The sequence below is a fragment of the Camellia sinensis genome, chromosome 7 (genome assembly GCF_055761805.1).
Source record: "Camellia sinensis isolate YWXY chromosome 7, ASM5576180v1, whole genome shotgun sequence".
NCBI classification, from domain to species: domain Eukaryota; kingdom Viridiplantae; phylum Streptophyta; class Magnoliopsida; order Ericales; family Theaceae; genus Camellia; species Camellia sinensis.
In genome coordinates, this window is record NC_138967.1 from 162,882,906 (window position 1) to 162,892,371 (window position 9,466).

Sequence of the window (9,466 nt, forward strand, 5' to 3'; positions counted from 1 at the left end):
GTGGGATTGCCTCGCTCCAGTAAAGGTATGGACTCGATTTGGGTTATTGTTGATAGACTAACTAAATCTGCTCACTTCTGACCTGTCAAGACAATCTATAATGCGGACAAATTGGCCGTTATCTATATTGATGAGATTGTAAGACTGCATGGAGTACCTGTGTCTATTGTTTCTGACAGGGATTCGAAGTTTACATCGAGATTTTGGCAAAGTCTACAGACTGCATTGGGTACTGAACTGAGACTGAGTAGTGCCTATCATCCTCAGACAGATGGACAGTCAGAAAGGACCATCCAAACTCTGGAGGATTTACTGAGAATGTGTGTCCTTGATTTTCAGGGAGATTAGGAAAGCCATTTACCTTTGGCTGAATTCGCCTACAACAACAGCTACCATTCGAGTATTGGTATGGCGCCTTTCGAGGCATTATATGGCAGAAAATGTAGATCTCCGATCTGCTGGGCAGAAGTTCGAGATGGGCCTTTGCTTGGGCCCGAGATTGTTTATGAAACAACTGAGAAAGTTAAACTGATACAACAGAGACTGAAAACTGCACAGAGCAAACAGAAGAGTTATGCTGACGTCAGAAGACGAGACAGAGAGTATGAAGTGGGTGATCACGTTTTTGTGAAAGTGACACCGATGAAAGGCCAAACTCGTTTTGGAGTCAAAGGCAAGTTAGCGCCAAGATACGTCGGACCTTATGAGATCATTGAGAAAATCAATCCGGTGGCGTATCAAGTTGCGCTTCCTCCTGAAATGGAGCATATGCATAATGTTTTCCACATTTCGATGTTAAGAGACTATCTCCGGGATCCCTTCCATGTAATAGAGCCTACCCACGTAGTGTTGAGTGATGACTACACTTACGAGGAACGGCCTATACAGATTGTAAACAGACGGACCAAGAAACTGAGGAACAAAGAGATCCCGCTGGTAAAAGTTGACTGGCAAAACCATGGTGGCATGTATGCCACTTGGGAAAGGGAAGATGACATGGCCAAAAGATATCCTGAGCTGTTTCCACTGAATCCTGTTTTCTTCCAGAATGAAGGTAACTCGAGTTTAGAGGACTAAACTCTTTATAAGGAGGGAAGACTGTAACAACCCTCATACTGTTTACTGATTAATGACTGATTGATTACCGTTAATCACCAATTACTGTTAAACGGAACTAATAATGACTGATAACTGACTGACTAAAATTGGAAACCGAATTGATGGAGTATATGTTAGTTAAATTACATCCTATCTGTTTGATTGTATGAATATCTGTTCGTGCTTATATGTTTAAACTGCAAATTGAAGGCCTTATCGGCGGCCGAATCCAAAATTGATTGATGTTTAATGATTAACATAATTTATGTGATTTTATAGTATAATTATCTGAAAACTGATTAGGTATGATTAAATTAGATTAAAATAAGCTAATTAAAGAGTTGGACTTAATTACCGTTTTGCCCTTGAGTGGGCCACTATCTCATACACACACTTGAGCCTTATACTTGAATCAAAACACATTTGCTCAGCCATTTCTTCTTGTTCTAGCCGAATTTAGAGAGAGAGGAAGTGAGAGTCTTGAGTTCATTTCAATATTGCTTAGAATTTGAAGAGAATTGAAGGTTGATTGTTGCTTTGTGGTCCTACACTTGTAATTGAGGCTCTAGGTAAGAGAACTCAACCTTTATTGATGTGTTTGAGCTAGTTCTTGCATGGTTCATGCTTCATTGTAGAACTAAGTCATGATTTGGGTCATTAATGGTGAATTGAAGCTCATTTCTTGCATGCATGTTTGAATTAATGAGTTTTGAGGTTGTAGTCCATGTTTCCTCACATGCATGTCCATCTTTTGGTCATACTCCATGAATTCATCATGTTCTTGAAGAAATGAGTCCATTTGAACAAGCTTTGAAGGTTGAATTTGATTTGAATTCATGCATGTTTGCATGTTCTTCATATTCTTGAAAATGGGTTTGAATATGGTTTTAAATTGACTCACCTTTGGGGCTTGAATTCATAAATTGAGCTTTGAAACTTGTTATACATTGAATTTAGTTATGTTTTCCAGAATTTGGGCCCAAGAGGTCGAGTTTGGGGTGGTAGAATGCTTGGTTTGAGCTTGGGAGGCAGATCTGGAAATTCCAGATTTGGCTTCCTCGCTCGAGCGAAGGATTCCCCGCTCGAGCGAGCACCTTTGTCCAGGAATCCGCTCGAGCGACCATCGCGCGTAAAATCACAGCATCCAGTATTTTTACTGTTTCGACAGACCGCTCGAGCGAAGGATTACTCGCTCGAGCGAAGCCTTTGATTTTGGATGCCCGCTCGAGCGAAGAAAGTCCCGCTCGAGCGAGGCTCCTATTTTCAGCAAAGTTTGCAAAATGTTTTCTAAGTGTATTTTTGCATCCTCATCCCATCCTAGGCATTCTTAGGCCTAGTTTAAGGCATCTTAATGAGGATATAGATGTAGAACACACCAAGGCAAATTAGGGATTAAGTTATGAGATTTCCCAACTGTGTAGCTTAGTGTGTTCAACCTGTTAACTGTGTAGGGTTGGCGACTGGAGAGACACGCTCTAGCATACTGTAGCCCGAACTCTGTGAGTAACGATTGTGTAAAGATATGTTCACAAATGATTATCTTCTGAATACTGAACTGAACTGTTTACTGAACTGATATTACTGAATGAATGTATGTCCTTTATTTCTGAACTGTACTGTGGCATCCTTAGTACCTACGGTTACTGTTACTGTTACTGTTACAGAGATCTCTGTCGGTTCCCTCGTGGAGCCACTACTGTTTACTGACTGATGGCCATCATTACTGTTCGGTCTTTTAAGACCTACTGTTACTGTTATGCTAATGGATGTACCACATATGACTGTTTACTGTACTGAACAACTGAAATACTGATTGAATTGAACTGTTTTCATTACTGTAAGGACATTCATTCTAAACCCCTTTACGCATTATGTTATTCACTGGGCTTTAGCTCACTGTTTATATATATATGTAGGTGCTCAGCCACCAGATCGGAGCTAGGAGCGTGGGTTAGACTCCAGTTTTGTCAAGCCAGCCTTTGTGCCTCACTGCGAGGTTCCGAGCCTATCTGCTAAGGCTTAGGGGTGTTTTAGGAATTCCCCCTTCTGTACTGCTTCACTGTTTTGTATAGACCGACTGTTCACTGTACCGCTATCTAGGGTTGAGTCCCTAGTTTGAATGAATGTAAATATTGTGCATACTGTTCTGTACTGTTTATGTATGAATGCATGAAAAATCTTTTTGGCATACCGACTGTCACAGCTCATTGGACATTGTTTAATTACTGTATTGGCTTCCGCCAGGCCCTGTACTCTGTTTTACTGTATTACTGTTCTGCAGGCCTTCGGTAATCTCACATTACTGGCCGGTTACGGTGCTAAACCCATAGGGCCGGGTTTGGGGTCGTGACACATAGATAAGTTGTATTAAGATCACGAGTTGGCCTAATTGGAAAACACAACTTAACCAACTAGGCTTAATTTAATTCGACGTCATGATTTTTTAAAAGTTTAATTTTAAGGGAAAGATCATGAATTTAATTCTACAAAAACAAGTTAAATTAGAAAACAAACACTAAATGCTTTGCAAGGGTTGGGAGGTTAATCACTATAGGTGCTAATTTAATAATTATTTTGCCAACAAAAAAAAATGAAAAAGACAATCTCACTACAAAAAAATTAAGATTTTAGAGACCAAAATTTAGGGCAAAATTATTTTTTAAGGACTAAATATTTTTATTGCGAAAAAGTGTCATTATATTTTTAGCAACGAAAATTGAATATTAGTGATTAATTATTATCCTTTCGGGACCAAATTTTTTGTCCCAAAAAATAAATCATTTTGAGACCAAATTATTTTGTCCTTAAAAATCTATTTATTAGTGACATTTTTAAAATTTTGTCACTAAAAGCCTTATTTTTTACTTTTTCAGACGACCTTTGTAGACCCAAATTTTAAAAAACATGAAGGATTTCAACACATTTCAAAATTTTATATTACAAATGTCCACTATTTAGTTTGTGGATTAAACAGTGTTGATTATTTGAATAGCAGGTTCTTATTTCCGATCTGTATTTCAGATCGTTAATTACATATTTTAGACAAATGAAACCTCCTATTAATAAAGAACAAAATAAACAACAAATGACAATTTAAGAAAAATAAATATTTTATTGAAATTGTTATGGGTTTTGAACCCTCGAATACAAAATACAATTCTTGGGTTTGGAACCCTTTACCTATTTATCGCCATTAGCGTAGGCTCTTGTTCTTTAGACTTCTCTTCTTCTTTCTTGTAACGACTTCTTTAGCTCTCAATTTCTTTTTCTCTCTCTCTCTCTCTGATCTTTTCACTTCTGATTTTATCCTCCCCCGTCTTGTGTGATGGTCCTCATATTTATGGAGGGCCATTAGGTGATAGGAATGCCTCATCTTCAATTTGAATTTCAAATTGAATGATAGCGCCATTTGAATTTTGAATAATAGCGTTGATTAATCGTATATCTGATTAACCGAATTGATCTTTGGGGTTTCATCCTGTATGGTGTCCTTGCTGTAGGCTCTACAGGTGTCATCTTTCGTAAGCTCCACGTGTCACTTGAGCATCTTGAATAACGTCGTTGAGATACAACGTCGTTTTATTTATGCACTTCAACGGATCATAATGATCTTTTTTTAGGAAGTGATTACCTACAACTTTCCTATCGTAGGCGTTATACGTGTCATAAATTTAGTTGAAATTTATGTGCCAACAAATGCCCCTCGTGACTTGCACAAGTGAATTTTCTTAACTGTGCGAGTCACGACAATTTGGCACTTTTTTTTGGATGATCTTTACGATGGGATTATTTCTTTGCTTTGGCCCCTGGCCTTTTCTTTTCTTTTTTTTTTCATGAAGCATGGAAAAGACACTTGAATATCTTCGACGTGACGAGAGGGATGTATTGGATAAATATGGTCCGAAAATAATTCGGCACAAACCTATCACTGCTTTATTGTCACTTACCGAGTTAGACCCCTACATCGCTTTACATACGGCTTCCGAAGACTTGGTCTATACAGGAATTCGAAACTGTTGTGAGATTCTTGAGAAAGGGCACTCCAAATCAATCGGTTCATTCCCTGTCTCAATCCTCCGTCCATTTTTTGAAGACCTTGACTGCTCTGAATTTAATACTCTTCTTAAGAGAATGAAACATGAAAAATTGAAGTGGAATAATTCTTTTAATGTCCGCGGCATTTCTACCCATTTGCAATCTCCTATATGGATTTTTTCGTTGAATGACGTTCTTTCCACATTTGCCCCTATTTTGAAGAAGTGTGGGATTTATGCTGCGATCTATGTATCCCAATTTGCTTATGCTAGGAATGCCTCCCTGCTCAAAGGATTCTTAGAGCGATGGTCACCCAACACCAACACTTTCCACACCATTTACGAAGAACTTGGGATCTCTTTATGGGACCTTCATCGCATTAGCGGGCTCCCCATCTGTGGCAAATTTTATGAAGAGTTCACCCCCTCCAATGACATTTTATATTCGTCCCAGACATCCAAGGCGTGCCGTGGGCTTTTCAACATTTATGCCAGCTCTTTTCAATCCAAGAAGTTTAACCACTGGATTTTCAAAATCATTGACGAATCCCCAACTTCGATTAGTGGTTTTCAACGAAAAGATAGAATCCCTGATGATGTGTATCGTTCTTATTTTTTGGCGAGCTGGCTTAGCGGATTTGTCTTCCCTCACTCTTCCGGGGAAATTCGTCCGACTACGTTTCATGTAGCCACCAAAATGGCTGGTGGAACCTTATTTAGCTTGGCCATTCCCGTTCTTGCGTACCTCTATCAATCTCTTGGTAAAATGGCATCATCACCTTCACCTGGGAAGGAAAATATTCAGGGCCCTTTGCATTACCTTTTTCGATGGATTTCACTATATTTTGTTAAGACATACTCTCATGGGGATCCTCAGTCGATCTGTCTGATTCCTGATATTCATTTCATGCCATATCTTGGATTTATTGGAAACCAATCGACTGCCTATTTTTTTATTGATAAATTTCCATTTGTGGACTCTCTTCTAACTTATCATACGGAGTGTCAGTTTAGGGTTCTTACCCATGAAGGTGAGCCTTCAGGCATTCTGGTCGACTCTGAAAGGATATCATCTTTTCCCCTTGGCTATCTTATATCTTTGAGGCAAGGGATTTTAACTTTTAAAATGGGATTTAATTTCATTTCTAAACCGTACCCCCCTAACTGATATGGTCGTCAATTTGGGTTTGCTCAAGCGTGCCCTACACCGCTTAACGTATCTTGTCGACAGCCCTCTAAGTGGTCTAAATTTTATTACAACGGGCGCCATATGTTACGCTGCGGTATAAAAGTCTCATTGTAGTTACCAGGCACCCAATCTACTTCTCACGTAACCATGCCTTATGCCAATTGGTGATTGGGATCTTCCTTTACCGTGCTCCAATATGTTACTCATACCCAGTCGAAATCTTCACGCAAGAGAAAACTGGATATGTCAATTAAAGACCAAAAGACGAAGAATCCTTCTTACTCTACAGCTAGGTCATCATCTTCACCTATTGCTCTGGAAGCATCATCACCTTAGAGAATGGATAATAGTCGAACACTTATTGCTCATTCCCGATCTAGTTACTCGGTTTCAGATCTCCTTCATCTTTTTGAGGATATGTGTAATTCTCAATTTAAAATAAGATTTAGCTTTGAGTAAGTAGATTCTGGCCCTCAATTTTCTAGTCTCGCAAAGCTTTTTCCAGAGACTATGTCTATCAGTGATTGTACAGGAACTTCCCAACCCACCGTAGCGACCAAAACCCCAATGGATCAATTTCGCACATACTTGTACTCTTTTCTTGAAGATAAAGATGAGAATATGATTCAAGAACTCTTTGAGGGAGATGGGTATGAATTAACTGCCTTGGGTCGTATTCACATTAAGAGTGTTGAAATTCCTTCTCCTACCAAATCTTTTGATTGTTCTCTCAATGGAAGTAGCAAGAGTGAAGATGAGTTTTATGACTACACCCCTCTTTTAGATGGCAGGCCGACTAAGATGAGTAAATTGCCCCAAGCAAATGTAGGTTTTCCTTCTCCTTCTTCGAACAAGCAATCCAAGCAATTAGAGAAAGGTATAATTCTTTTTTTTTTTTTTTAACACCTCTCATTTTCTTAGGCACTGCGCCTCGGACTTCCTCAGCTGTCTTGTATATGCCATTGGCTACCTTTAAGGGTATTCTTATTCATTCCTTGTACCTCATTTCATTTTATCATGTATACATACTCAAGGAACTCTTTTCTCTTTAGATCATGCCACACTGCAGAATCCGTGGTCCGCTTGTAGGAATCACAACTTGTCTTCTCCCACACCTAAGTCTCTTCAAGCCATAAACCAAGGTATACTTCATTCATCCATATATATATATATATATATATTGTTTTTACCTTCTATGTTTTCATTGAGTATCTCTTTCTATTTTCACAGAAATTACTTCTGACGCATTGGAAGAGACAGACGAAATTATTTCTGATACCTCGGAAGAGGCCCAAATTCTTGCAGACTTACTTGAAGCAAATGGGGTTAACAAATTATTTGACAAACTTGAAGCACCCTTTGCTCCATCTAGCCTTCTTTAGGGAACTTCCTCTAACGAAGCAGCCACCCATATTCAGAAAGGTCTTACTATTTCTCTTCAATCAATGACGGATGTTAATGGCATGATTGTTGTAGCAAACAACGTTTTCATCATTTTGAAGAGTTTGGGTGTAGACTTCATCTCCTTTTACGAGAAGGTGAAGATATTCCTTGGGTGCTGTGCTTTGCTTTGAAAACCCAACTTGTAGATTCTTCAAACTTGTCTACTGCAGAATTTGAAGCCCAATACTATGAGAAGAAGCTTCATTTCGACAAAGTTTCTGGCGAACATGAACAGTTGTCTGCTTTAATTATCAAGTCAGATGAGCACATTGCGAGTCTTAATCAAAAGATTATTCAAACCAAAGAGCTACTCAAACAACTTGAAGAGGAATTGTCATCCACCCAAGCGGAACATGCATCCTTTATGCGTGATTTTGCACAAGCTTCCGAGAGTGTTTCTAAATCAGAAGAAGACGTGCAAACTGCTCTGAACGTTTTAAGCCAGCACAAGAAGAAGAATGAACAACACAGTGTTGTGGAACGTGCTTTTGAAAGGGCTAAGGTTTCTCTTAATGAATGAATGCACTTTTATTTTGTTACTCATCCAAACATAATGTATTTATGAAATTTCGCTCAGTGATAGATTTATTTGTTATATGAAATTTTTTAATTGATTTGTCTTATTTTAGCCGTTCATAGTTTATACTCTTGCAGGCCAAAAGTATCCAATATTTTATCACCTTAGATTTCGGTGAGGTATTTTAGCAGTTTGACCAAATACAATACCATTGGTGGGATTTGACTTTTGTTTGCCCGTACACAGTTTATACTCTTGCTGGCCAGGAGTGTCCAATGTTTTACCACCTTAGATTTCGGTGGGATATTTTAGCAGTTTAACATGCAATACTATTGGTGGTTTTTGACTTTTGTTTGGCCGTACACAGTTTATACTCTTGCGGGCCAGGAGTATCCAATGTTTTACCACCTTAGATTTCGGTGGGATATTTTAGCAGTTTAACCACATACAATACCGTTGGTGGTTTTTGACTCTTTTTTTTTTTTTTTTTGCCCTAACTTTTGCCTAGGTCGGCCTTTCAGGTTTTCAACCTAGCAGGCTTTCTTAAGGGTAATATCTCTTCAAGAACCTTGCATTGGTTGGGGGAATGATTCTGTCACCATCCATCGTTATCAACAAATAGGCCCCATTAGAATAAACCTTCTCAATAACATAAGGTCCTTCCTATTTGGGCTCAAGCTTTCCTTTGGTTCTTCGTGAGACTACTATGGGTGTTCTAACCATTAGTACCAAGTCTCCCTTTTTAAAGGAACGAAGCCTCACTCTTTTATTGAATTCATTTGCCATCCTTTGTTGGTAGATCTCTAATTTCTATTGAGCATACAACCTTCTTTCATCCAGGGTCTCCAGCTCAGCCAACCTCACTCTTGCACTTTCATCTTCTGTTAAGGACTCTTGTATTACCACTCGCAATGATGGTATTTGAACCTCAAGTGGTAACACTGCTTCTCCTCCAAAAACCAACGAATAAGGGGTTGCTTAAGTAGGAGTTCTATGCGAAGTCCGATAAGTCCACAAAGCTTCTCGTAACTTTTCGTGCCAAGCTTTTTTGTTCTTATCCACCATCTTCTTGAGAATTTTTCACAATGTCTTGTTGAGAGCTTCTGCCAAACCATTGGCAGGTGCATGATATCTTGATAAATGGTTGTTTTTGATTTTGTACTTGGCAAATAACTTGTTCAAAGC